Here is a 25867-nt window from a genome sequence, read left to right as displayed (position 1 = left end):
GATGAATACGGAATACAAAACAAATCAATAAGGGCAGTTTCTCGCAAACAACCGGTCCCGACAGTAGCAACGAACTTTCTTTCATTCTTCTCTCGAGTGCTCTGCGAATCCCCCCCGTCCAAAGAGATGCTCACTTTTCCTCGCTGATGACGTATCCAGAATTTGATTAGCGGATTCGTGGATATGCACAACATTCAACCTACGCAGTCTAATAAATAATTAACGACATAATTTCAGAAGCGTGCGGGGATCGAATTTCCGAGCACAGATGCACCTCCTCCGAAGGACGGTCGAATAAATAGCCCGATGGCAGGATCGTCATCTGTTGCTCCTGCTGGTCCGAAGGACACACGAAATTTCAGGGAAACAATGGAGACCCTTCGAAGTCCACGGCTGAACATGGTAGAAACCGAAAAGAAGTCACCTAGAATATCTCTTTGTTCTTTTCAAAGATACACATTAAGTGCCTTTAGGAGAAAATTTTGCTTTTTCATTTTTTGTTAGAGATGTCAAGGTTACGTTTTCGTTATAGATGATAGAATGACTCTACATCGAGGCGTTACTGTACAAAATCGACGCCGAGGAGCTTCGAAAGCGACCGATCCTGGGAACGAAGTTGCTCGCGCATCGGAGAAGGCGGTTCTCAAGTCTTCTCGGACCTCTGAGGAGGCAGTAACGGTTGCATTTGTCATGATTAGCCGTTTTAGTCACGGTGACCCGACGTTATGCATGTCCTAAGACGCGCTGTAGCTCGACGAATCCGCCGGACGTCGTTATTAACGCAATCGGCAAAGATTTCCGAGCTGCACGATTCAATATGGCGACACGGGGTATCCTTGCAACGCGAGGCTTGCACCGCGGTGCAACGAGCTCTCTGTCTGAGCTAAGTCCGCGCGTGTCCTGTTGCTCTTGCTGCGCGCTTATAAGGAAATTTATGCGCGACTCGTAGATTCTCCCGATGAATACGTTTCTATCGTATTTCAGCGGATAAACGAGTGTTGAGAAACAGACGCATTTGTTTGCGAGCCTCGCCGCGATCGTCTATAATTCCTCCATAAATCAAGCATCATTCTCGATGGGGTGCCGTGTTCATCTAGCTGTGTTCCCATTTTCACGGAAATGCGTGTTGATAAGCATGTTTTCTTCTGGTTTCTAAGTGAGCAAGAACATGAACGATTAAATAATACATTTGAGGAAACTAACAACGAGACGTACAATGTGAGACAGAGAAGATTCAGAATTTTTTGAACTAACACTAGACAGAAAAGGTTGAAGAGCGGGCGCAGCGAAGTCTCTCGAAAGGCAAAGGACTACTAATTTCCGGATCGCTTTGTTCATCACAATGCGTATTTTATTAAGAACGGTGATGATGCGATTCCGCTCGTTCGAACAGTTTCGGACGAGCGAATAACAAGATACGACAGGCTGCGCGTGTTATTTTAGGTCTCGGCACAAAGAACTGTGTTAAGCGAACCCACACTAATTGAATCGAGTGTAATGTTTCGCTACAGGCGACGCACTCGTTCAAACAACAAATTCATTCGACAAAAGAGTAGGAGAACGATTACCGCAGCAACCGGCGAATATTTAGCGGAGATTGTGCGAACGGAGGCAGCCATTGCCATAGTGCACTCCTAATACAAATGGCAGAGGATGACGCGTGCAGTGGTAGCACACAAAGCCGAGTACAAAGCTGTCCGAAGGAAGATTCCTTGGAACGAGCTTGTCAGCTCAACGTTGAACAGCTGTGGCGGCTCGATCGCATGAAATCTGTAATTATCGGATCGTTAAGGACTGTACCCTGACAGCGGACGGACAGACAGACGCAGTAATTAATAAATTGTATTTTTACTCGAGCACACTTACCTTACCTGTCAAAACTTGATCAGTACGGACGAGTACGAACCGGCGAGTTTCTTCTCGCCTTGTTAATTCACCGCGTAGCCTTATACTGATTAAGCAACTGTGTTTCCCATCTGTCCCCCTTTCGTTATGGTAAATTAATCGCTCATGTTCTACGCTCGTGACGTATTTAAGTTTTTAATAGCACGCACGTTTCGACAGAAAACGTATAAATTCGATAAGAAAAATTCTTGTTACTACGAATCACTTGAATAAATTGCAATTGAAGCGTTCAACAAACGCAGCGAGTGCGCCGACAGAGGGGCAAGTTTATTGTGGTTTATACAAGCTTTGCTTAATCTATATTTAACCGCGCAGTCTACAGGAAATCAATGACTATAATCGACAATGTGCATGGAAACTTTTGTCGACAAGCTACTTTGAAACATAATCTAGGAAACGAGAGCAACCTATTAAGTATTTATATAAAACTTTAATTCTGAGTAAACTTTTCTGGGTTAGATTTGCGTGTCGCTGAAAGTTTATCCACCTTGTCGGCGATTTTCTGCACAAATCTTTCCTGTTCATATAACTTATTAATTTTTAACCGACTTCGAAAATGAGGAGGTTACTCAATTCGATCTGTATGTGGATTTTTTTTCATTTTTTTTTCTATGTATGTTCACCGATTACGCCAAGATGGATGGACCAATCAGGACGAAACCTTCTGCATCTTGTAGAGTATGTCCCCGAGGTGGTCCCGTGAAAAAAATGTTGCATTTTTTTATTCCTTACGATTTTATTTGCGAAAAATGAATTATTTCGTCGATTACCTCCTAGATGGATGGATAGATCAATCAGGACGAAACTTTCTGCATTTTGTAGGGTATGTCTCCCGATTGGTCCAATTTTGCATTTTTTCATTCTTTGCGGTTTTTGTTGCAAATAACCATCCTATGTTTCACTAAAAAATGTGAAATAAAAAAATTTTATTAAAAAAATCAAACCGTCTTCGAAAAAACGCACTAAAAAAATGCACTAAAAAGTATGAAATAATTTCCATTTAATTTATGTGAATACACGATCTTAAATTTAATACAATTTTCGAAAGAAAATTTTCGAGACTGGAAATTACGAAAATCCTTAAATTCTTCTACATACATGCTTTCACATATTAATGTATCTTCTCTTCCCACCTACTGATTTCCAAGTCCATCATATTCCAATGAAATCATAATCAGCAACATCTGTTATTTGGAAAATTTTTAATTGTTGCGCCGCCTCCGAAATGATTGTATCGTATTTGGTAAATGGTGGTTGTAAATTTTAGTGAATTTTTTTAATGCGTTTTTTTCGAAGTCGGTTTAATATTTTTTAGATGGTCAAGGGGTGGTGCACCCCGTTGAGTTTGTTTCTTTTCAGGAGTGTGCGAACAGCGGTCAACAGTTAGAACGATGTTCGGGCCCTATCAGAAATTGAATTACGATGCGACAAAACCGAATAGAGATTAGGAAAAGTTCAGTGCGCAAGAAGCCGTGCCCCTTCCATCCCTCGAGGGCTTCGGTCCCGTTGTGTAACTCTATAACCCTGCATATCTGCACATTTGTATCGAGCTGTAGGGTTTCAGGCCACGGCCTCTTTTGTTGCTCGATCATGTTGTTTCGTTTCGTTATTGGCCGCAAGGTTCCACAAGCTTCGCCTGTACGTCTGTGTGTAGTGTACACATACAGAGAGAAAGAGAGAGAGAGAGAGAGAGAGAGAAATTGGGTTCGCCCGCGATTAATACTGGGAGGGTAGTTTCCGACGACATATGTTCCTGTATCGTGTTACAAGACGTTTGTCATCATCAGAGCCGCCATTGTTCTTTAAAATCTTAGGGCGCTACCGAATACGGTGGATTCTCGAAAAATGTCAACTAGACCGGCTCCCGTTCCCCGAAACGACTTCTTAAATCACTTCGGCACCCTCCGACGCCATCTTCTTTCCCACAAGTAGCACATTTTATTTCTTCCGACATCTAACAGTGAACATTCATCAATAGAGAGCGGATTTTATGCATTTATAACAAAAATGACGAATTTAAAAATACTATTATATTAGTTTCAACCTATTGAACAGGTTAAGAAAGAAAATCAATTTCCATTTCACTCGAGTTTGTCGCAATTCAGAAAATTTTGATTTCGCATAAAGATCCGTTGTCTATTAATCAAAATCGTTGCATTTATTTTCCTGTTTCGTTATCCAGCGTCTGTTAATGGCATTTGCAACGGAGTCGCGTATTCTCCAATTAAAAAATAGTTCGCGACAGTTTATCGTTACCAGCGACGGTTCTCCAAACTTTCGAAAGGTCAGAATTGGTAGGGGGAAAAAATGTCAGGAGAAATTACGTCAGTTAAAAAACTGACAAACAGGTCGTGGTCCTAGGGTTACCTGGCGAGATCCACCGGAATCAAATGTCGATCATTAAGTGTAATCAAACGGCTGACTGGCCCCGTAGTTCCGATCTTTTTCTGGGGCACAATACGTAATTCCGATATACGGTTTACCTGACGCAGCTGTTCAATCGAATTATTCGAAATTACGGGCATCTCGCTCCCCGGCGAACCTGAAACGCATTTATGATCGATTTGGCAACCCATTGATGTCGAAGGTCGAACCGTTTTCCGATAATAAATTTCCGAAAGGCCACCCCTTGCACTCGGCTACCTGACCTATTCCTCGGAAACGGATTTTTTCTGGGAAAAACTTTTCAACCCCTTGATGCAGCTTTAATTCCAAAATCCACACATTTCTTTCAACCCAGATAATTTTTATTCTACGTAATCTTTTTTACATTGTGCACATCGAATTGAACAGTTGAGCTTTTCACAATTTGTAGAATACAGACGAATTTAATGATATTAAAACTGTTTTTAATAATGGTATGGCAATTGTTTTACTAGAATTAGAACTAGTTTTTCAACCCCTTTAAGAATTTATTAACAGCAAATACGATCGATAGAAGAAACATATTTACCTGTAACTGTACATTGAAGATGGTAGTGGCAGTCAAACAACTGGTGGTCTAGAATTACATTAATTTAAAGTAGACTTTTGTAGGGAACTGGGACACCATGGAAGCCAGAGAATGATGAAGAGCAGCGATCCATCGAGAAAATCCTCAGCATCAAAAGTCCTCGGCATCGACTCCCACATTTGTATCGTGCGGGTGGTCGGACAGGTCCCGGACCATTTTGTCAGCGGTTTGTCCTGGATTAATGCTTCCCTGACACGGGAAAGCCGAAAGTGTAGGTTCCTTTAGCCCGACGAAAGAAACCGTGGTTTTTTAGTCGGCTCCCTTGTGTGTATATTCGTGTATGTCCGTAGGGCGCTAATGACGATCGATTATCCTGCATACCTCCAACACCCTCTCTATCCTCTTCTCCTCTCTTCGTCTCTCTATTTTCTCGGTTTTTGTTTGCACCGGCATCGGTCGAATCTATTTGCCGCGGACAACGATTAAGTCTTCGACTAAAGATTCTCATATTTCAGCTGATCCAATATGAAACTCACCGACTCCGCTAAACACAGGGACACGGAACAGCCGGGAACCGATTCCGTGATTTTTCATTCGTCTATAGCGTTCGTCACGCGTTTAGGATTTGTGCGACACCCTCCAAAGAATTTTTCATCTCGAGAGATTCGTCTGTGTCAGAGTTTGTGTTGCATTACAATTGAATTGCTTCACGAACTGTAAGTACAAAGTAATTTACATTGTATTCAATTATTTCGTAATTGGTCTCTCATTCAATTCAATTACAATGTAATTCGTTTTTGTAATTGAGACACAATCGCAAAGTACAATTATGAATTATATACAAAAAGAATAAGGTGTGATGTTAAGTTATGTAATTCTGCTTCAATTTCTTCTGTACGTCTGGACTGACGGAATTTTGTTTACGACAAATTCGTGAAAAATATTGTAAAACGAAGTGCAGGGTGGATTATATCCGCCGGCTGCGAAAGAATCCAGGAAACGTACCTGGGCTGTAGGTATTACTTGATACCTGACGTCTCTAAGAGGATTACGTATTACCCGCGAATTCGAGGAGAAGACAAAATGGTTCATCTTCTCATGCCTAAAACTTAAGGAGATTAAAAGTTAACCATGTCCCGTTCGCCGTCGCCGAGAGAGAGACTCAAAGTAGATTAGCGGTAAGTTCGATATAACATTACCCCGGCTTTCGCTGATCCTGTTACATCCTGCCCGGAATTAAAAATATTGTCATCCTGCAGGATTATACCTACGGATAATATCTCAGGCCATGTCAAACATAAATGAAAGTTCCGTCGAATCGTGGCCAGGTCTTGACACCCGTAGTGACAGGCCAGACGTCCTTTTATTCTCTCTCGTTGTCTTCGCTGACCGAGCTGGCTCTCTTCAGAATTCTCGAGAAGTCATCTTTGAACTGCTATTATTTTGAAGAGGATCCAGTTTCAAATTAGATTCTTCTGCTGAACATTATTTCTACAGAAGCCTGGGAAGGCGAGCAAGGAAAAATTTGTCGTACAAATTCTGGAACGATCAATAGGTAGAACTTGCAAAGACGGATTGTCTATTCTTGCTCTTTTCAGCCGAGCTCCTCACGGATCACGTAGATCCGTGTTCCACAGAATCAGATCGCTGATCCATCAAGTGTCCAGTATCTCTGAACGAAGGGGTTGGCGAAGCTGCGGGATTGGTGTATGCATACTTAAACGAACATAATGGGTTATACTGCTAGACAAGATTGGTTACACCTCCGTCTTGCGGGTGTCTATTCATTCGTGGAACCCGCCTACGGTGCCACTGCCAAAACAACTTTGACAGCATTGTCCATCGAAATAATTCGTCGATGATCGATGGATCTGCGGCCACTCCGCCGCCATAGCCAGCTGGAAAAGAAATAGCAGTGTTAGTACGACATTGTTTAACGAATTAATCGATTCTAAGAATTGAATTCTCATAACTACATGATGGTGACGAAACGAATGCTCGCCCATCATGTTTACCATCGCCTCGCCTATTTTCATTGTGCTGAAAGAATGGTGGCTAGCGGATGGCTTCCTGTGTTTTAGCGAGAAGTGAAAGCGTGGTCGTGGGAGGGAGGTGTTACCTTTTTTAATTCGAGACAGACAGAAAGACAGGCTAGAATTAACTCGTCCCCATTCTCCGCCAGGCAATGATTACGCTTCGATCTAGTGTACCCGGCATTTTGCTGCTTAGAAATTGAATAGAGGTGTACAGGAAACGCGGCCATGCTGACCAGTTCTCCTTGCATACGTATTAACCGGTAGGCTACATTGAAACCGCCCGAGTCTCATTATCCTGACACGCGTATCCGTTCGAAGCATCACTTTTTGTTTCCCGTGTCACACTTCTGACAACCGAGCCGCTTGTACTGTGAACAGTACTCAACCGAACGAGAAATGCTGCTTAATTAAATGGCCGAAGGAGGGGTCGTTACGGGCACGAGTTGTGCAAACATCTTCTCGTTCGGTCGAGCAATACTTTTAGTCCTGCGGGGAAAATCGAGGACGCTGGTCAGCCATCTTCTTATTTCGTTGACAGCAGTGCCGTAACGAGGGTATGAAGCGCCCGTGGCAAGTGTCCAACTTGCGCCTCCTCATAACCCAATAATGACAAAAAAATAAAAAATTTTAATGTAACAAGTTAAATTTTACTAAATGCAACATATTAAATACTATTAACCTCATCAAAATGAGTTGCCTGTATGTACAATAACGTATTTGTCAAGCTATTTGTATGAATAAATAATCTACAGCCTAAATACGAACAAATTTTTATTCATATTCAATGACGACAAAATAAAAGAAATACAAAACATATACAGTGACTTCCACTAATATTCGGACAATCTTAAAAACACCGTAACTTTTCAAATGTTGGACTATGCGATTTGAAATTTTTTGGAAAGCTAGAGCAACTAGTTTACTACAGGATGTGAAAAGAAATTTTTTCAAAAATTGCATTTGACCGGAATTGTAGAGGAAATACTAAATGTTGCATTTTACAACTTTTTTATGCGGGCCTATATTGAAATTTTGAAAAATATGATTTGTGAAAGTTTCATCGAAATCGGTTGATGCGGGGAAAAATGATAGTCCTTGAAAGATGTAAGAATTCTTAGATTTACTGTTGTTATAGGTCGAAAATCGTGAAAATCTGCAATTTTTCACCATCTTTAAACGCTTGTAGCTCATTGCAACGTCGACCGATTTTGACGAAATTTTCAGGATATGTTTAATTGAAACAGATCTACAAAACGTATTTTTTAAATGTTCAATATAGGCCCGCATAAAAAAGTTGTAAAATGGATCTTTTAGTATTTTCTCTACAATTCCGACCAATGGCAATTTCCGAAAAAATTTCTTTTCACATCCTGTAGTGAACTAAGTGCTCTAGCTTCCGAAAAAAGTTTGAATCGTATAGAATAAAGTGTCCGAATATTAATGGGAGTCACTGTGTAGGTATATGTTAGAATAATATAATAAAAACATAAAACAGCGGTATTCTTTGCTTTGCGCCCCAAACTCAGTTGCGCCGGTGGCGGGCGCCCTTTCGCCACACCCTCGTTACGGCACTGGTTGACAGTACCTTCAGATCTGTAAGAAGAATTAAGGGCACTGTTCAACAAATTTTTTCAACCCTTCGTTCCCAGTGAAATTTTCTAGTTAATCTCTAGCTGTATTCGGATCCTCGAACGTCGTCTCGATCGATGCGCCCCTTGGGATCGATGCTTCTATTCCAGATCGAACTTATAAATTTCGAATATCGTCGAAACCCAAAAAAGAGGGAGGAGTAGGAGGTGTGCGCGAAGTTTCGAAGCTGAACGCGTGGCACGGACGAGGATCCATACATCACTCTCGATCATTGCCAAGCTCGGTCCTTTTTGTGATGTCCGCGCCGTTTATACGGAACAATTCGCCACAATGGCGGACTGTGGATCCGGAGGCTGGTCTCCTCTGAATCCTGGACCGCCTATCTTCGCGAAAACTTGCTCATCCCCGGGGAGACTATGCTACGAGCTGGACGAATTCTCTCGAGATGTTAGGCTCTCCTTGCTACGCGATCTTATTCCACTTTCGATAAAGTTGTTAACTGACGGCGTTCTGTTTTCTACGGCAATGCGAATTAATCTGAGAGATGATCTACACGACGTAAACGTTTACGTATTCCCTCTGGAGGTTGCTAAGCGGAAAGATGAAACACAGATAGGGCACACACCTCGTTTTCGATTACATTCGCTGCGCGTGCAAACGCATCCCGCCATTGAGTGCTCGTACGTCGAACACATGTCTTTCCCTTCGTCGATACTTGTACCCTCGCATCGTAGAACTTGTGCTTTATCTACCCACCGCAGACGATGCATTATTTTTTACATCTTGGCCGCGGTGTCTGTGAGCCAACGTTCGTCGTCAATTTAAATAAAGAATTCAATTAGCGTCTTTCAACCCTGCTCTTATCAGTGAACGAGCACTGTCTACCGGAAACGCACAGCCCACAGTTGGGCAGCAATGAATTATTTTGTAATCTATTATTCATTGTATAAATGAATAGATGTAATTCAAACAGTGAAAGGATTACAAGAATTTACGAATGTTCATGTATTATTAACCCAACAAAAACATCCTGTAAACAGGAGCCAAGTTCCTATGCCCGTAAAAACTTGTGAGAGCAAACAAAATACTGCCAAGTTCGTTAGCTTAGAAATATGTACCTGTTGCAATACTGAAAAAAGCGTTTGTAAAAATTAGTTTAAAAGAACGCTATTTAATTTTTAAAGAGTTACACGGAGGGCTAAATTATTCAAACTCGGCCACGTTACTTTTTAAACCAATGGCCATAAACGATGTTAGGTAGCGGCCAAGTTTGAACAATTTTGTGGCCATTGGTTTTTATACATTGGCCTTTTACGAAATTACATCTCTCCATCTGCCTCCAGTGGCGAGTAATAAGCCTCTAAAAAACAGCTAAGTTGTTTCGTGTAAATGGAGGTAGTGCGAGAACTTGGCTGGTGCACTACCGTACAATCTGGAGTGAAATAGAAATTTGTTTTCTTTCTTAATATGTTTAATTCGTCGAAAATGATATAACAGTACTTTTAAATTCTTCTGATGTTTTTACACCTACTCATTTTTGCCATAAATGCATAAAGTCCGCCGTCTAATTATTGTACATTAGTCGTAATGTGCAATCATCAACCGGATTATGTTTCGTCCAACTCTGGCAGAGCCTCGCCGTTCTCCCAGCGACCGACACCCCTGTGCCAGCATCCCCTAAAAAATGACGTTCGCCCGAAAGGTAAGGTCAGACCGCGAGCAGAAACAAACGTTAAATGCGGCCAAGGAGCTGGAAGTAATCGAGACCGAGTTCTCCACGGCTCCTAGCTGTCTCGTAAAGCAAACTGGCACAATGTGAGCAATGTGCCGGATAATGCGACATAGCTTTCCCGTTCCCCGTGTCGTAAAGTGTATCTTTTTCCAAGGTAGCGATCCTGAAAAGTCCCCCGAAGATCCCGAACGTGTCGATTCCAGAACGCGCCGACAAATGCACTTTATGCTTTCCTCGCGCGGCAAAACAAACTGTCCATTGATACCGGGATGCTTTACGAGATCCTGCAACAAATACCAGACAGTTTTTCGTTTTGTTTTCCCTTCGGCCGCGTGTGCGTCTGCCGATACATAATTCTAGTCAGGTAAACACGGCATCCGAACACCCTAACTGCTACGAAGACAGTTTGGCAGACGTTCGGGAAAGTGTCCTTTGAAATTGTTCTTTATGGGACTAACCCTGTCCTGATCTTTTGAGTCTTCTTCGGTAAAACAGTTTCATTATTTTAACCCTGCTGCTCTCTGCTGTTGGAGTTATAATTTATTTGGAAGTTTGGGGAAGAGCCGGAAGATGAACAGCTTGTTGTAATAGAATTTTGGTAATATTTTGATTAGACAGCGGACTTTACGCATTTATGAGACAAGTGAGTAGGTGTAATTTAAAACGGTGAAAACTTCAGAAAAAATCTTTATTTTGCATAAAGATCCGCTGTCCAATTTCGATACTTTAAATTCTATTAAATTTAATACAATTATATTTAATACAATATTTAATACAATTATATTTAATACAATTTAATACATCTCCTATTGGGGAGACTAATAGCATGACAGCTAATGGCATATTAATACATTGAAGACGTGCGTGACTGTCTGGCAAGAAAGTTACGAATTAATGGGATATTTTCTAATTTGTTCTTCAACTACATCGAGCAGAGGACTATACTTGTCGGTGAGTCTAGTTTGGAAAACTGTCCGCCGGAATGGTCATTATGTATTTATAATAGTGGTCATGGCAAGCTCTTCGCCTCTCACAGGACTCGAGTTCCAAGTTAAGGCGATCGGATCCTCAGATAAGGGGTTGAAAATTGCAGGTATAATGCGCGGCGCACTATAATGCCGGCATAATGGTAACAATAACCGATTAGACCATCAGACCCTGGTTCTCGAATGATACAACGTTGCTCTTTTCACGGTCGCACTTTTATTCTTTTCCCCTCTTCTGTCCGTTTCTTTTCTTTACTTTCTGCCGATATCTAGATTACTATCTATTCTATTATTGCGTAAGTGTATGCTACGCGAATACAGGTACCATAATCTCGTGCCTTTGTGAAATCCACCGAGGCCTGTCTCGTGCTTGCGAATACGCAATGATGGAACGGTGAACAGCTGTTGATCTCGTGTCTGCTTCGAATGAATTATTAATTGACGCATTCACATAAAATAATACGAGCGTCGTTTAATGAGAGACATTTCGTACGATGAAGTCAGGACGTTCGGTGTAGTCGGTGTGTGACTTCTGAAACATTTGGCACGGTGTTTTTATTTCTTCAAAACAGTAATGCCAGGCTTATCAAACGTTTTTGCAGTCCAGTGATTAATATTACGTAGTCGACGATCAGTAGACTGCGGATTTTATGCATTTATGACAAAAATCGGTGGATGTAATTTAAAACAGTAAAAGACAATTTAAGAACGCCCATATATTATTCTCGATTTATTAACACATTACCGACCAGTTATTGCATAATTTTAAGAAATCTATGGTACATGGCTAAACACTTTTTAATGGAACCTTCAATAGCAACAGCAATTTTCATTGAGAACTAACAAGTCACCCACAATATCGTCATCTAATAGTTTCATTTAAGATTGCAATGTAAAAAAAAATTTCTATGCTATTCTTTTGGTACAGCACAATTATTGAAAATCCTATTAATAGGCTTGCGGTAGGTAAAGTGTTAAAATTGTTGAAAGTTTTATATGGGTTCTGTGTCTTGCACTCGATGAAGACAATTTTTATTTTGCATAAAGATCCGCAGTCTAACGATCAGTTTATCGGAGGCGAGAGAAAACGAAAACAGGCGAAAAAGAGATTGGATAGAAAATTATGAATCGTAGCGTAAAAGAAGAGGAGGCCCGTGCAGGTGTGATGCGGACTCGCATGGGACCCCCATAAAAGAACGTTACACGCGGAGGCGCGTACAAAAATACATCATTATGACTTATGAGTGGCATTATCGGCTATAAGAGAGCTTTACGAAGAACGAAGCGCGAGAAGACCGAGAAAGCAGAGGAGACCGGATGATATGTGCAGCGTAGAATTGCATATAAGATGCAAGTATAGGGGCGCATGTATCTACGGGTTGCTATAATATATACGTCCTCTCCTCGCAGCATCAAGACGTTGCCCAATGACAATATATTATTACCGCCCTTCTTTTTATTGTCGTGCCGAGCCACATCCCCCTCGCGAACCTTCCCCTTTCCCACCCCTCCTCCGATTCTTCCCTGTGCCCCCTCTATTAGGATCTCTCTTAACCGATCATACTTAATTTTCACTGTCAAACTCCGCAACAATTTCCTGGTACGTTTTGCGTACCAGTAACGTGAAAATTAGGGGACGAGTTACCACAGTAAGTTTCAAAGAAATTGTTACCCCTTCTCTTATTTTTTACTGTGAAATTCAGTTTCCCAAGTTCCTCTTCTTTTGGACTATTAGGAAAACCACCAGCAACGTAAAAGTTAGGGGATGTGTTATTGCAGGTATTCTCAAAAAAATGGTCACGCCTTCTTTTATTTTTTACTGTGAAATTCAGTTTCCCGATTTCCTCTTTTTTTTGGATTATTAGGAAATCCACCAGTAACGTGAAAATTAGGGGATGAGTTACCACAGTAAGTTTCAAAGGAATTGTCACCCCTTCCCTTATTTTTTACTGTGAAATTCAGTTTCTCAATTTCCTCTTTTTTTGGATTATTAGGAAATCCACCAGTAACGTAAAAGTTAAGGGATGCGTTACTGCAGGTATTTTCAAAAAATGTTTACTTCGCGAAAACTTCCCAGCTCTTGAATTGCAGTTAGGCCAACGGTAACAGCAGGTACGGCATGATAGTCCCACTGTTGAAGTCGACGACGATTTACGATCATTTGCAGGGAAATCTTGGCCCAGGTCGACTTTTAATAAATACAGGGCATCTGTGGAACGATAGCAGGGGCGATCGCAACAATGGGCGCGTTAGTATATGGAGCGGATCGAGAAAGGGTTTTTCGGCGGGTTCTAGGGTTTAAGGGTGCCAGAGAAACAGGGCCACGACCAGGAACTAGCGCCTCGTAAATCATCGGTTAACGCACTGTTTAGGCGGGGCGGTTTCACGGTGGGTACAGTCCATACACGGTTTTCCAACACTAAATAATTCCACCATTTGTAGAGCGGGGTGCGCGTCGTAGGAACCCTACTTTTTCGCTGACCCCCTCCACTGACAACAAATTGATGTCTTCTTTCGGCGAGATAATAACTTCTTGTATGCTTGCGATGCGTTCTTGCCTTTCCGGAAATAATACAAAAAAATATGTCTGAAATGCGCGTTTTGTTCTTCCATTTATCAATTGGGATAAAACCGAAACTTATTAACCAATCGATATAATTTTCTTGCTAATTAAAGGTGGAAGTCCAAACAACAAGAAAAAAATATAGGTTAGGCGCTTTGAACACCTTGACAAAACAAAAGAATGTGCTAAAACTATCTATCGATAGAATCCGCAATTACTTAGTTGCCAACCCAATATAATTAAAAATTGAAGAAACCAGGGGTTGCATAATTTTCTGGCACTTCGAGCGGAGGAGAAAAAATCTGTGTGCAGGTTCCTCGGGGACAGAACGATGTCATTAACACCTCGCCGGTTTCAACATAGCATTCGTCTTGCTTTCCGTTCGCACCTATAATCCAGCGGTCGCGTTTTAAACGACCAGCACGCGGAGGCGACATATTTATGGCTTGTTTTTAAATATTAAATGATGCAAAGGTACCGCCGGGCTCTAGCGGTCCCGTCTGATAGAGATGTTATTAACTCGGAGAGGCTGTCCGGGATCGTGAACCGTGCCGAATCCCGAACTTGGATTTATGAAGCGGCCGGGGGAAGAATGTCCGTTGTCTCCTTCCCTTTTTGGCCATTAATTCGTAATTGATGTCTTTATCCGGTGTCCCCATCGGCCGAAGAATACGCATCGTTACCTTACCCCCGCGAAACACGCGCGAATAGTTTTAGCGGTTTGTCGCGCGATATTTCAGCGTTCTTCGATGCGCTCAGGAGCAATCAGGAGTCGCGGCGAAAGTATGCGAGTCGGGCGTGGAAAAATTTAGGTTGGAGGGAAAGTTCTGTCCGAACCCTTAACCCTTTCGATTTTTATTCTGTGCAATCTTTGTTACATTGTGCACGTCAAATCGAACCTGTTTTCTCATACACAACAGTCGAGCTTTTTACGATTCATAAATTACACGATTTATAAATTAAATTTACGATATGAATAATGGCACGGCAACTTTCACTGGCGCCCCTGAGTCGCCATTCGAGCGCAAAGGGTTGACGTGTGAAGAACCGCGATTATTTTCGCGTGAAGCCGCTAAATACAAAGTGCTTAAAAACGTCGACAGGCGGGAGTTAATTAAGGGTGTGCACCCTCGGCCGCGACGCGGAAGGGTGTGACCGGCGGGTAGTTGATCTATTATCGTATTAGATATTTACATACACTCCGGTGGGATCATGCGAGCCGGCTGAGTAACGCGGTAACGTTGCGTTTAAAGATAAGTCGTTATTACCTGGACGATTCAGTTGCGAATGCAGGTGGGTGTTTCCCACAGCCAGAACACCGGGGATCACCGCCTCCATGTTGCACGAAACCGTGGTGCATTCTTGCCAATTGCCGATCAAATAACAGACCGGAAACAGTGTCGTTGATGTACGGTACGCTTCTTCAACTTTAGTTCTTCTTCCCATCATCGATCGCGAATAAACAACGACCGGACGCTTTTGTAAATACGGCTCTCACAGCTGCAACAGCCTGTGTCACGAATCCACCGTGGAAACCACCGTGCGCCATATGCGATGAAAAAAGAAATCGGCGTGCTGATTTCTTTCTGGGCGCGTTTTCATAGCTGGCGTGCAGCGACGGAAGTTTGTTTGCACTGTTTCGGCGTTGGATTACTGTTATTTCGGTGTTCTTGTCGGCACCCGCCGCGCCGCTTGCAAATTGCAACTTGCAATCGGTGTTTTTCGGGCCTGGACAAGTTGCTGCAATTTATTTCTGCGAGTTACCGAGCACGCGATGGATGGGTTCTTGGTCGAATAAAATTCGTGCTCGACGCACGGGAAATTATAAAATAGTTCGGCGTCGTTTTTCTGTACGGATAAGTATGCATTCGACAGGAAGGTATGGTACTGTTCAGTATTCGAAAGCACGATAATGACAAAGTACAAGGTATCTGCTTTGCTCTTCCCTTTGTTGTCGAATTGTTATACAATCAATACGTGTACATAAATCCCTTTATGTACGGATACTTTAGCTTCTATAGCTAGCACGCGAAGTTTTCGATCGATCGATACGACACGGTGTGAATAAAAAGTTCACGGGCGATGTAAGAATAGCTATAAGAACAATAGCGTTCAAGTAGATGCATATATTCTATGTAGACGCAAACCGCCACTGTCCGAAGGAATTGATAAATGCTGCAACACGATCAAACATTCCGTTCGCCTTATTCAAGAATATTTACGTAACTGTTTAATTAAATTTTGGGTACCTATCCTGTGGAGGGTCGCGAACAGTTCCCTTTCTCCATCAGCAAAGAAAACACTTTTGCGAAACCACCCCTCGATCGTTTACGAAATTAGGGTCGCCCTGAAGTGGCGGATAGGATAACGCAAAAAGGAATCAAACAAAAGGATTCTAATCCAGAAGAGGGGCGAAACGGAAGCGTCTTGAGAACAATCGCTCGCCAATTTCCAGCATCCCCGTCTGTTTTCGTAGTTGGGCCCTTATTTCGGAGCTTTTGACTCCGCGGAGGCCATCTGTCCCCACTTGCCCGTCCCCGTGGGTCCCTCAGCTCTGATCTAAAAGACATGTACAGGGTGTCCACCTAAATTAAGCATCAGAAAATGTTTGATTCATGGGGACTAATCTAAAAATAGTTGAACCATTTTTTCTTATATTTTACACTTGAGGCACAAAAATATGCGTCGGAACTACAAAGCACATCATTAGACTGCGGCGATCTTCATGCAATTAGAAATATTCTGCTTTGATTGTGGGAAGCAGGTATAAAATAAAAATTGATTTCGTTCAGAACAACATCTAGGTGCACGGTAGTGCACCAGCCAAGTTCTTGCAGTATCTCCTTTTACACGAAACAACTTAGCCGTGTTTTAGAGGCTTATAACTCGACACTGGAGGCAGATGGAGAGATGTAAGGCCATAAGAACTTGGCTCCTGTTTACAGAATGTTTTTGTTGGGATTACAATACTCGCCCAACTAATTTCTTCATAAATGCACAAAGATCCGCAGTCTACGCGTCATCGTAGAAAATGTTCGTTATTGACATTCGGATTAAACACTGTACAAATATGAATGGAAGTAGCTGCATTCGGGTCGCCGAAGTTAGGCGAGACACCCTGTATAGATACACGTACGAGGATCGTCGATGTGACACGGTGGAAAACGTGTACCAGCCATCGAAAAGCGTGTATGATTTAATGTTACGCGCCGCGCCCCCCAGTCATCATTGTAGTCGGGGCCAACACTTCGCGAGCAACCCCCCGACTGCCCGCAGGGGCAAGAGGGGGGCCCGTCAGCTTCGAACCGGGGGCGAGGGACATTGTGTTACAGTTACATATTTATCGTGTAACAAATAGACGCTCGGTGTTATGATACCGCGGTGCTATACCACCGACTGGTTCACACTGTACGCTATCAACACGCGAGCCACCGAGGGAGCAGCTGCTGCTGCTTTATTATACTTGTACGTCCGTCCCTCTCGCTCTTCGGTTGCTCTCGGAGAGCGAGGAGACCGAGACTTTCTCTGTAATTAAATTAGATATTCATTCGGAAATTGTTGCAACCCCTGCGTTACCGCTCCGAATGCATAAATATTCCACTGCTCGAAAAGAACGTAAAACTAAACGAAATTTTTACGAACCATTTCAACAGATCTATTAGGTTGACGAGAAAGTAACTTCGGTATTTTAAGGTGAAATGATGTGGTGATCTGAAGTCGCACTTGGATTAGTTTTTTACCGATTAGGACCAGAAAGTTTTATGAGCGCGAATATATCAAATATATTAAAGGTCATTGCTTGAATAAAAGAAATTGGGTTTCCTATTTCACCGTAAAATACCTGTTAGATAAACAACAGCCACACTAGATCGCGCTCTAGTCGCCGTCACGGAAAAGTCGGATAATGAGCGGATCTATACAATTAGGATGACACCGGGATTCGAAACGCGATTACCGGCAGTCTACGTATGAGCTCCAAATACGAACGATATATGCGATGCGTGCGAAATACGAGTAAGGTGAATGTAAAGACGGACACAACAATTGTGAAATATATACCAGTTATTCCGTTATCCAATAAGTGTCTTGTTCTATACATAACGATACCGAAATTACTTTCTTGCCAACCCAATGTATTAATAGTATCTTACGAAGTCGAATACGCTATAAATACAAAAACTTTCGCAGTCTACTGCGAATACTTGAACTGTGCAGTCGCTTTCCACTGCTAGAAAAGAACATGAAACGAAACAAAATTTGCCTCGCAACTCTAATCGACTGTTTTCATGAATAATTTCTAGCACCTCGCAAAGCCGAATACGCTATAAATACAAAAATTTCTGTGGTCTACTACGAATATTTGATTGTGCAAACACTTTCCACACCCGGATGTCGTGCTTCCATATCGATTTCATGATTGCTTCGCGCAGAAGTTTCCGTGTGAAGTTTCTATGCAACATATGCACGGTCAAACTATAACAGTCCTTCGTTTTAACAACAACGAAACTATCGTTTCTGCAAATATTGTTCCTCCAAGGTTTAATTTTAACTATGAACTTCGACGGAGGTTCCTTCGCCGCTTTTCAACAAGAGATTTACACTTCGAGCCGGGTAACATGAAACGTGTATGGTATTTATTTTTGATAAATCGGATTTCCTGAAGGGTTATAGACACACGTTGCACGGAACGCATAGAAATATAATTCCACGCCTTACTAGCTTCAGCCATTTTCTTTTCTATAATAGATTTGCTTTTTTTACCAGCATTGTGCCTGGAAACCTTGTGAAAGGATCACGCGGAGAATAGGTTTAACCAATGTAATCTCATTGAATTGACTCAGACTTTCGGGAGATCAGATTTTTGGGAGAAACTCTAGATTTTCTGCCACCTTGCAGATATAATAGAGCCTCTTACTTTTTTTTTTCTCCGATGCGACCGTCGCTAGAAAGTGCCCTCGATTTTCTATTTGAACATTTTTATCACTGATTCCTGCTCCTTCAATTTTTCTACCGCAATTTTACCGAGCACGAGGACAATAGGGAATTATCATGGTCACTCGATTCACAGAAGAATACGCAAGTGGTGCTCACGCGTTTCCAGCAAGATTGCGATTCAAGACAGGATTTCGAATTCACAGTTTAATCGGGGGACGTTCTTCCGTGGCGTTGACAAGCGGCGCGTTCAATCGGGCGTAATTTCGTCTCGCGCAGCGGTGAATTCAAATTAATCAATTATCCCCGTGTTAACACCTTGATGGCTCGCCGTGCGTTTTCAAGTCTCGCAGGGCTAGTTACCTGAAACGATTCTTCACGGGCCCTGGCTTCTGCAGTGCCGTGATCGTGGGACTTTTCGGGTTCGCAGGTAGCAAATCTCGCGGATCTCTCTTTTCACCCGAGGAAACGTTTCCCCCGAGGACCGCACGCTCTCTTGGCTGCTCAAGATCGCTCTAATGGAATTACACGCACCCGAGGGGATTACTTGCTGGTATCCCATTAATTGCGCCCTTCCAAAAATTATTAACAACATTCTCAACTGCAATTTTGCCATCGCGATTTTGATAGGAATTGAATAATTTGTAGAATAATTTATGTATAGAATAACTTGTAGAATTTATAAAAAGTAGTTGAGGAAGTTGCAGAAGAGTTCGTGCAGTATTAACAAAGAACTGTTTCGACGACTAATGCAAAAGGACGCGAAGCGTTCCGAGCATAATAGCGGCATTTGATAGTGCCGAACCAGGGGCGAATAATATAGCGTAGAGAATACGAAGGGTGGAAATATTATAGAAGAAAACGCCGCCCTGGATTTCAGTTCTGAGAACCCATCCCTTCGATCGGTTTCTTCGTCATTTACGTTGCCTCGGAATGACAACTGTACAATCACGGATATGACATCTTTACTTTGAAAACACGCTCGGAGGGATCGAAGAGACGGACGTTTAATTTTTGACGGGACACGAATTTTTCATGGGTTCAACGAGGGATGAAACATTTCTTCCTTTCATTCTTCAAGAGGTCCCGTACATTTCAGACACATACTTGGTATATACTAAATATTTATTCTTATGCGGTCTTAAAAATGTATAAAACGTTTCTCACCAAAATATTTTGCACGTTCAACACTCGTACCGTGCCTGATCCGCACAGTTCCAAACAAAACGAAGAACTGGTTGGTGGGCGTAAGGATCGGAATTATGATTTGACCGGAAGTCCCACAGAGACTGAACGAGATCCTTTCGCTGGAAACCGCACTCGTAAATTACAGCTATACACAATTATACACGGCTCGGCGAACAATGGACAGTCTGGATTGGCAGTCGAACGAAAGGAGTGAGAAAGAGATGGCTGTAAACGTTAACAACGACTAGCGACGGCGAAAGATACGGCGAGTTTGCCAATTAGACGGATTAAGAGGACCTCCAGACTCCTGCAGTCTCGGCGATACAGGGTTTCATCGTTCTTGCAAACAAGTGTGACGTTCCAAACCGCAGGCAGATTTATTGCCTTCGTTGACAACGCTTCACCCCCATAACGGTTCCTTTCCCGACAACCTTTAAGGTGAACCATCGATCGAGACGCGTCGCGCCGATGCAGTCGCTGACTGTGCCGTGGTGAACATCATTGTTGAGAACAAGAAATTCTGGAGCGAAAGTTCGTTTCGTTCTCAATTAATGCACACAATGCCAAATCAAAGTATTGCGTTGGCAAGAAAGTAATTTCGGTATTTTAAGGTAAAATAAAACCGAATTTCTGTATTCAAGCGATGAACTTTCATCAATAAAATAATTTCTTATTTGTTCTTTCTGGCAAAAGATCATCGAACAGAAAGGAAAATATTTTATTCATTAAAGATCATTGCTTGAATAAAAAAATTGGGCTCTATTTCACCTTAAAATACCGAAATTACTTTCTTGCCAACCCAATATTTTTGTGAGGAAACAAATTTTACGATCAAGAGAGATCAACTGGAAAGTTCGTCGTTTGGCTATTCTGAGTGAACATCATTGTCGAGAACAAGAAATTTTGGAGCGAAAGTTCGTTTCGTTCTCAATTAATGCACACAATGCCAAACCAAAGTATTTTTATAAGAAAGCAAATTTTACGATCAAGTAAGAGGAATCAACTGGAAAGTTTGTTGTTTGGCTATTTTGCAGAGGGTGTATTCGTCGAGGGAATGTATCCAAACAATGTGGTCGTTGTTGTGTAAAGTTGTTAAGCCTTTCAGAGAGGAGGAGAATGCGGAAATAACGGGTATGGAACGAATCAAGGATAATTCGGGTTATTTAGTGGTTTCTGTGGAAGATCTTCGAGGAGAACTTGTCCGGTCACGATGGTTAAAGAGATTTTCCCAGGTGACGGGGAAAGGCGTGGTTTACTGCCGTACGGTCAATGGGGTTTTAACGAGAAAACGGGTAATAAATCCGCTAATGAGTGTTGTACGCGCAGGCGCTAATGTATGCAACCACAATGCTGCTCCGCCCTGATTCTTATTCAATGGACGCCGAGGCGGACGGTATGGTTCACTGTGGTCCCTTCACCCTTCGCATAACCACGCCATCTCTTCTCATTAAAGGGATTATCCACGTAAACACCGCAAATACGGACTGGCAGTTACTCGAACCTCGTCGGCGATACGGCTGAACCCCCAGCACTCGTAGCTAAGCATTTTAACTCGAAAATTAAATATTTCTTCGATATGAAATTGGTATAATACCTCGTCACAAAATTATATGTCGTGGACACCATAGCGCGATTCTACACCGCCGATTTAGTCGAAAATAATGTAAGAAACCCCACGCAAAATTGACCTCGAACGTGAAAAACAAGGTGAAAACACCAAAACCTTTTTTAAGGATTAAAATTTTTTAAATTTTTATACCAAAATTTTCTTTTAAAATCTAAAATCTAAAATCTTAAAAGAAAAGTGTTTGGTATAAAAATTTTTAAAATCTTAATCCTTAAAAAAAATGTGGTTTTTTTACCTCGTGTGTCACGTTCAAGGTCAATTTTGCAATCTTACGTCATTTTCGACTAAATCGGGGGTGTAGAATCGCACTATGGTGTCCACGACATATAATTTTATGACACCTTGTACAATATCTAAATGTTTAGTAATCGATTAGTAGACTGCGGATATTCATGCAATTATCAATTCCTGTACACAAATTTTTAAGGAAGTGGTATGAAATAAAATTCTATTTTCATTAGCAACAGCATTTGTAGATAAAAAAGATGAAAATTGTACTAAATTCTGTTGAATATAATACTCCAGCATTTCTCAAAATTTTTATAATTAGATGCCGATATATTTAATAGTGTAAACAATATTTTGAATAATGGTACAGCAATTTTTAGTGACGTCTCCAGAGTTACTATTCGAGTTGAGTCTTTATTCTCAGCTTGCAATTTGCAGCTTTTTTGCGATGTATAAACAAATGTTTAAAAAACGAGCTGTTCAGACACACAATTCAAATCCGGAACCTCCGATCGAATGAGATTGGAATTGGAGCGAGGCGTCCGAGAGAAATACCTGGGGGCAGCGAACAAACGTTCACGTGTGTATGCGTGCGCGGTACTATCCGAGTTAAGAAGACAATGAAGAGGATGAGGGTGAGCAGGAGAGCAACGGTAACCCAACCCATACCGGATATGGTACCTGTCTGCACCGCCTCCGTCAATTCCGACCGACGAATCAGACGCGTATCTCCCTGGCGAGGTGCACAAATCGGGCGGGACCACTTTCCACCCTTCTCTTCTTTTCTTCCGGTCTCTCTTTCTCTCGTTTCTCTCTCTTTTCCGTTCTCTCTCTCTCTCTCGGTTTAAACCTCTCTCCCTCTCTTCAGGCTCTCTCCTTGGCAATCTCCTCTTCCGACTATAGTCCTGCTCTGCGTCTTTCGCGCCGGCTCCCTCCTCGATCTTGAAAACGCAGCCCGCAGGCGAATTATAGCGCGTTGCTATCGGTTCGCGGGTCTCAGCACTTTGCGAAACACCTCGCAGACCACGTACAGTCTCCCACAAAAGTCCACGTTTCTCACGGACTGCGGATTTGATGGATTTATCGGAAAAATCAAGCTTGCTTCTGTAATTGTCATTTAACACATTACCGACCGGTGATTATTGCATAATTTTGAAGAATCTATGGTACATGGCTAAACACTTTTTAATGAAACCTTCAATAGCAACAGCAATTTTCATTATGAACTAACAAGTCACCCTTAATAACATTATCTAATAGTTTCATTTAAGATTGCAATGTAAAAGAAAATTTCTATCTCAAAATTAATATCTCAATTTTACTCCCCTGTAACAATTGTACGAAATAATTCACAGAATTATTTACCCTCTAATCTAGGTGCACAGTACTGCACCAGCCAAGTTCTCGCACTACCTCCTTTTACACGAAACAACTTAGCCGTTTTTTAGAGGCTTACAACTCGCCACTGGAGGCAGATGGAGAGATGTAATTTCGTACACTTATTAAATGCTATCACAAAAATACATAAAATTTTGATTTTGCCCTTACTGATCAGAGAAGATTTTCCCTCTCATTTCCAATGATCGTCGCTAGTACCATCTGTTACTAAAAGAACAAAATAAATAATCGCCTTGAGAAAAATCAACAAAAATTGATGAAATCCCAACAAAAACATCCTGTAAACAGGAGCCAAGTTCCTATGGCCGTAAAAAGTTGTCAGATCAAACGAAATACGGCCAAGTTCGTTAGCTTAGAAATACCTCTTGCATTACTGAAAAAAGCGTTTGTAAAAATTAGTTTAAAAGAACTATTTAATTTTTAAAGAGTTACATGGAAGGCTAAATTATTCAAACCTGGCCGCTACCTAACACATTTTATGGCCATTGGTTTGAAAAGTAAACGGCCAAGTTTGAATAATTTAGCCCTCCATGTAACACTTTAAAAATTAAATAGCGTTCTTTTAAACTAATTTTTACAAACGCTTTCTTCAGTATTGATAACAAACTTGGCCGTATTTTGTTTCATCTCACAACTTTTTACAGCCACAGGAACTTGGCTCCTGTTTACAGGATGTTTTTGTGGGGTTCATTTACCCATCAACATCTCGGGTTATCAGCGACCGCGTTACATAATGTTACATTAAATTGCGTGCGATTTTCACTATGTAGCGCTTCCCTAAGATTTCCTGGGATGTTAAAGTTAAAACTACTACGTTCAGAGGTAGACTTTTATTTACTAGAAATTCGTAGAATCGCACTGTCACCTCAGCTCGCGCAATTACACGCAATCTGCCTCCCCGAGGACTACAATCTGAAAACCGCGTTCAGGCATAAGATCGCAGTGATCGTCGGTGAATAAACCACCAGCGTGCATGACATACTGCCATTTCACATTTATAGCAAATCGACACACCGGCGGCAGATGACGGTTAAGAAAGTTAAAAGTGCAGGCAATAAATAGGCTATCATAGATACTATAAAAGTTTTTGTGATGGTGTGCCGTGCTCGTCTACATACACGTCTCGTTCTCTTTGTGTACATGCATCGCGCGGAGAAAGTCCGATAACAACCGTGAATCGATACGAAAGTGTATGAACTTCTCGACAGTGTCCGCGAGAATAGCAGGCGCGAGAAGTGTAATAGTAATTGTTGCCAACTATGTCCACGTTTAATGACATCCCACGTGTTTTGAAAATTGTCTGTCTAAATGATTGCTTTCGTCACACTTAACCGACTCGTTAATTCGTTTGACCCAATTTATCAATGGGCTATGCAGCGCCACGGGTGTCTTGTGCATGAATTCGACACGGTATAGGTGTCGGGAAACGGTTCCAACAGGTTTGCTCCTACTGTTATTCATTTAACCCTCTCCCATCGCGACGAATTTACTCGTTTCACTCTTCTTCTGTTCGATTAATTTATTTCGATTAGTGAGAGATTTCGAAATACTTTCTTTCCAATTTCTCTGATAGTAATTTTGTAAACCTGTTAGAAATTCCGTACGTTACAAGAGTGAAAAATCGCTATAAAACGGTTCCCCGGTGGACGCCGAAGGGAGACGATAATCTCGCGATTATGGCGTGACGAATGGGCTTGTGTGACACGGGAAAACGCGAAGATTTCCGAGGTCGCGGCTGGGGAGAGGAAGAAGACGGTGGGGTTTGCCGAAGAGGGAAAAATATCAAGTGAATGAAGAGGAGAGAAGCGCTCTTATTTGACCCCGGGCCCATTGCGCGAGTTAACAAACCGCCGCGATCAGTTGGGGTCACGCAAGTCGCCACCCCAATTCACCTAATGGGGACAAATATCATAATTGCTGCTGCTTCTTTGCTAAGCATCCAAATAAATTGATGCTTTTCTGCTCGCTCGCTCTTTCTTCCACTCGGACGACGATCCTGGCTCCTTCGAACCATCGACGAACAAGAATGAATGTTTGTTTGTTAATCGAAGACTGGATTGCACACAATTTACGGCAGTGTCTCTCTCGAATCATCGGAGATACCGTTTATTTTCTTTATCGTGTGCCCGATCTCCAAAAAAAACCGACTTGTCCATTTTCCAATTTGTCAATCCAATTGATCTCGTCCACTTAATCCACTTGAACTTCGTGCGATCAACTCCCAGTCTCTGTATCCGAGCGCAGCGTAATCAGAAGCGTTAATCAATTTTCGGAAGCTATCCTAACCGCATTACAAGCCTAATCTCCGAAGGGCATGTAGTCCTGCGTCAGTTTGAACCCGATGTGGGCGACCGCGGCGCAGATATCCACTTGACCCGCGTCTTAACGGTGTATTTATCTACCTAAGGTCTGTGGTGTCAACACGAGTCAACAATGGTCAATAAGCGATCAAGTGACCTCGCGGCCTACGCCAATCGTCACGAGTTTATGGCATTTCTGACATACCCGAGGAAAAAACGATCGGTACGCACCCGATTCGAAAAAAACGTTTCACGCTCGACGTTAGTACAATCCGTTTCCGAATGGAATTTTCGGGCAGAACGATGTAGAAATTGATAGGGAGGCGACACGGTCGTGGAAGAGGAGCCTCGGTTGATCTAAGCCGCAGGGTTTTAACCAAACGACTTAACCTCCCGGCATGGTGTCAGCGGTTCACATTAATTCAGTCG

General features: G+C 42.1%; 1 long non-coding RNA gene across 4 annotated transcripts in view; it reads right to left on the bottom strand.

Annotated features, from left to right (window-relative positions):
* Positions 1–2146: 2146 nt before the first annotated feature.
* Positions 2147–25867, bottom strand: part of LOC143216805 (uncharacterized) — a 67493-nt gene continuing 43772 nt past the window's right edge. The window contains exons 2-6 of one of the 4 annotated variants that reach the window (XR_013010649.1): positions 5864–6756; positions 5395–5572; positions 4859–5320; positions 4273–4447; positions 2147–2806 (exon numbers count right to left, since the gene is read on the bottom strand). This is a non-coding gene — a long non-coding RNA (uncharacterized LOC143216805). Of the gene's footprint in view, positions 4448–4858; positions 5321–5394; positions 5573–5863; positions 6757–25867 lie in introns of all 4 variants that reach the window. The other 3 variants (XR_013010648.1, XR_013010650.1, XR_013010647.1) reach the window with 3 other exon arrangements.

The sequence above is a fragment of the Lasioglossum baleicum genome, chromosome 16, assembly GCF_051020765.1.
Source record: "Lasioglossum baleicum chromosome 16, iyLasBale1, whole genome shotgun sequence".
Lineage (NCBI taxonomy): Eukaryota > Metazoa > Arthropoda > Insecta > Hymenoptera > Halictidae > Lasioglossum > Lasioglossum baleicum.
The sequence above is the reverse complement of the archived record's forward strand: the minus strand, read 5'-3'. Positions and strand labels throughout refer to the sequence as shown.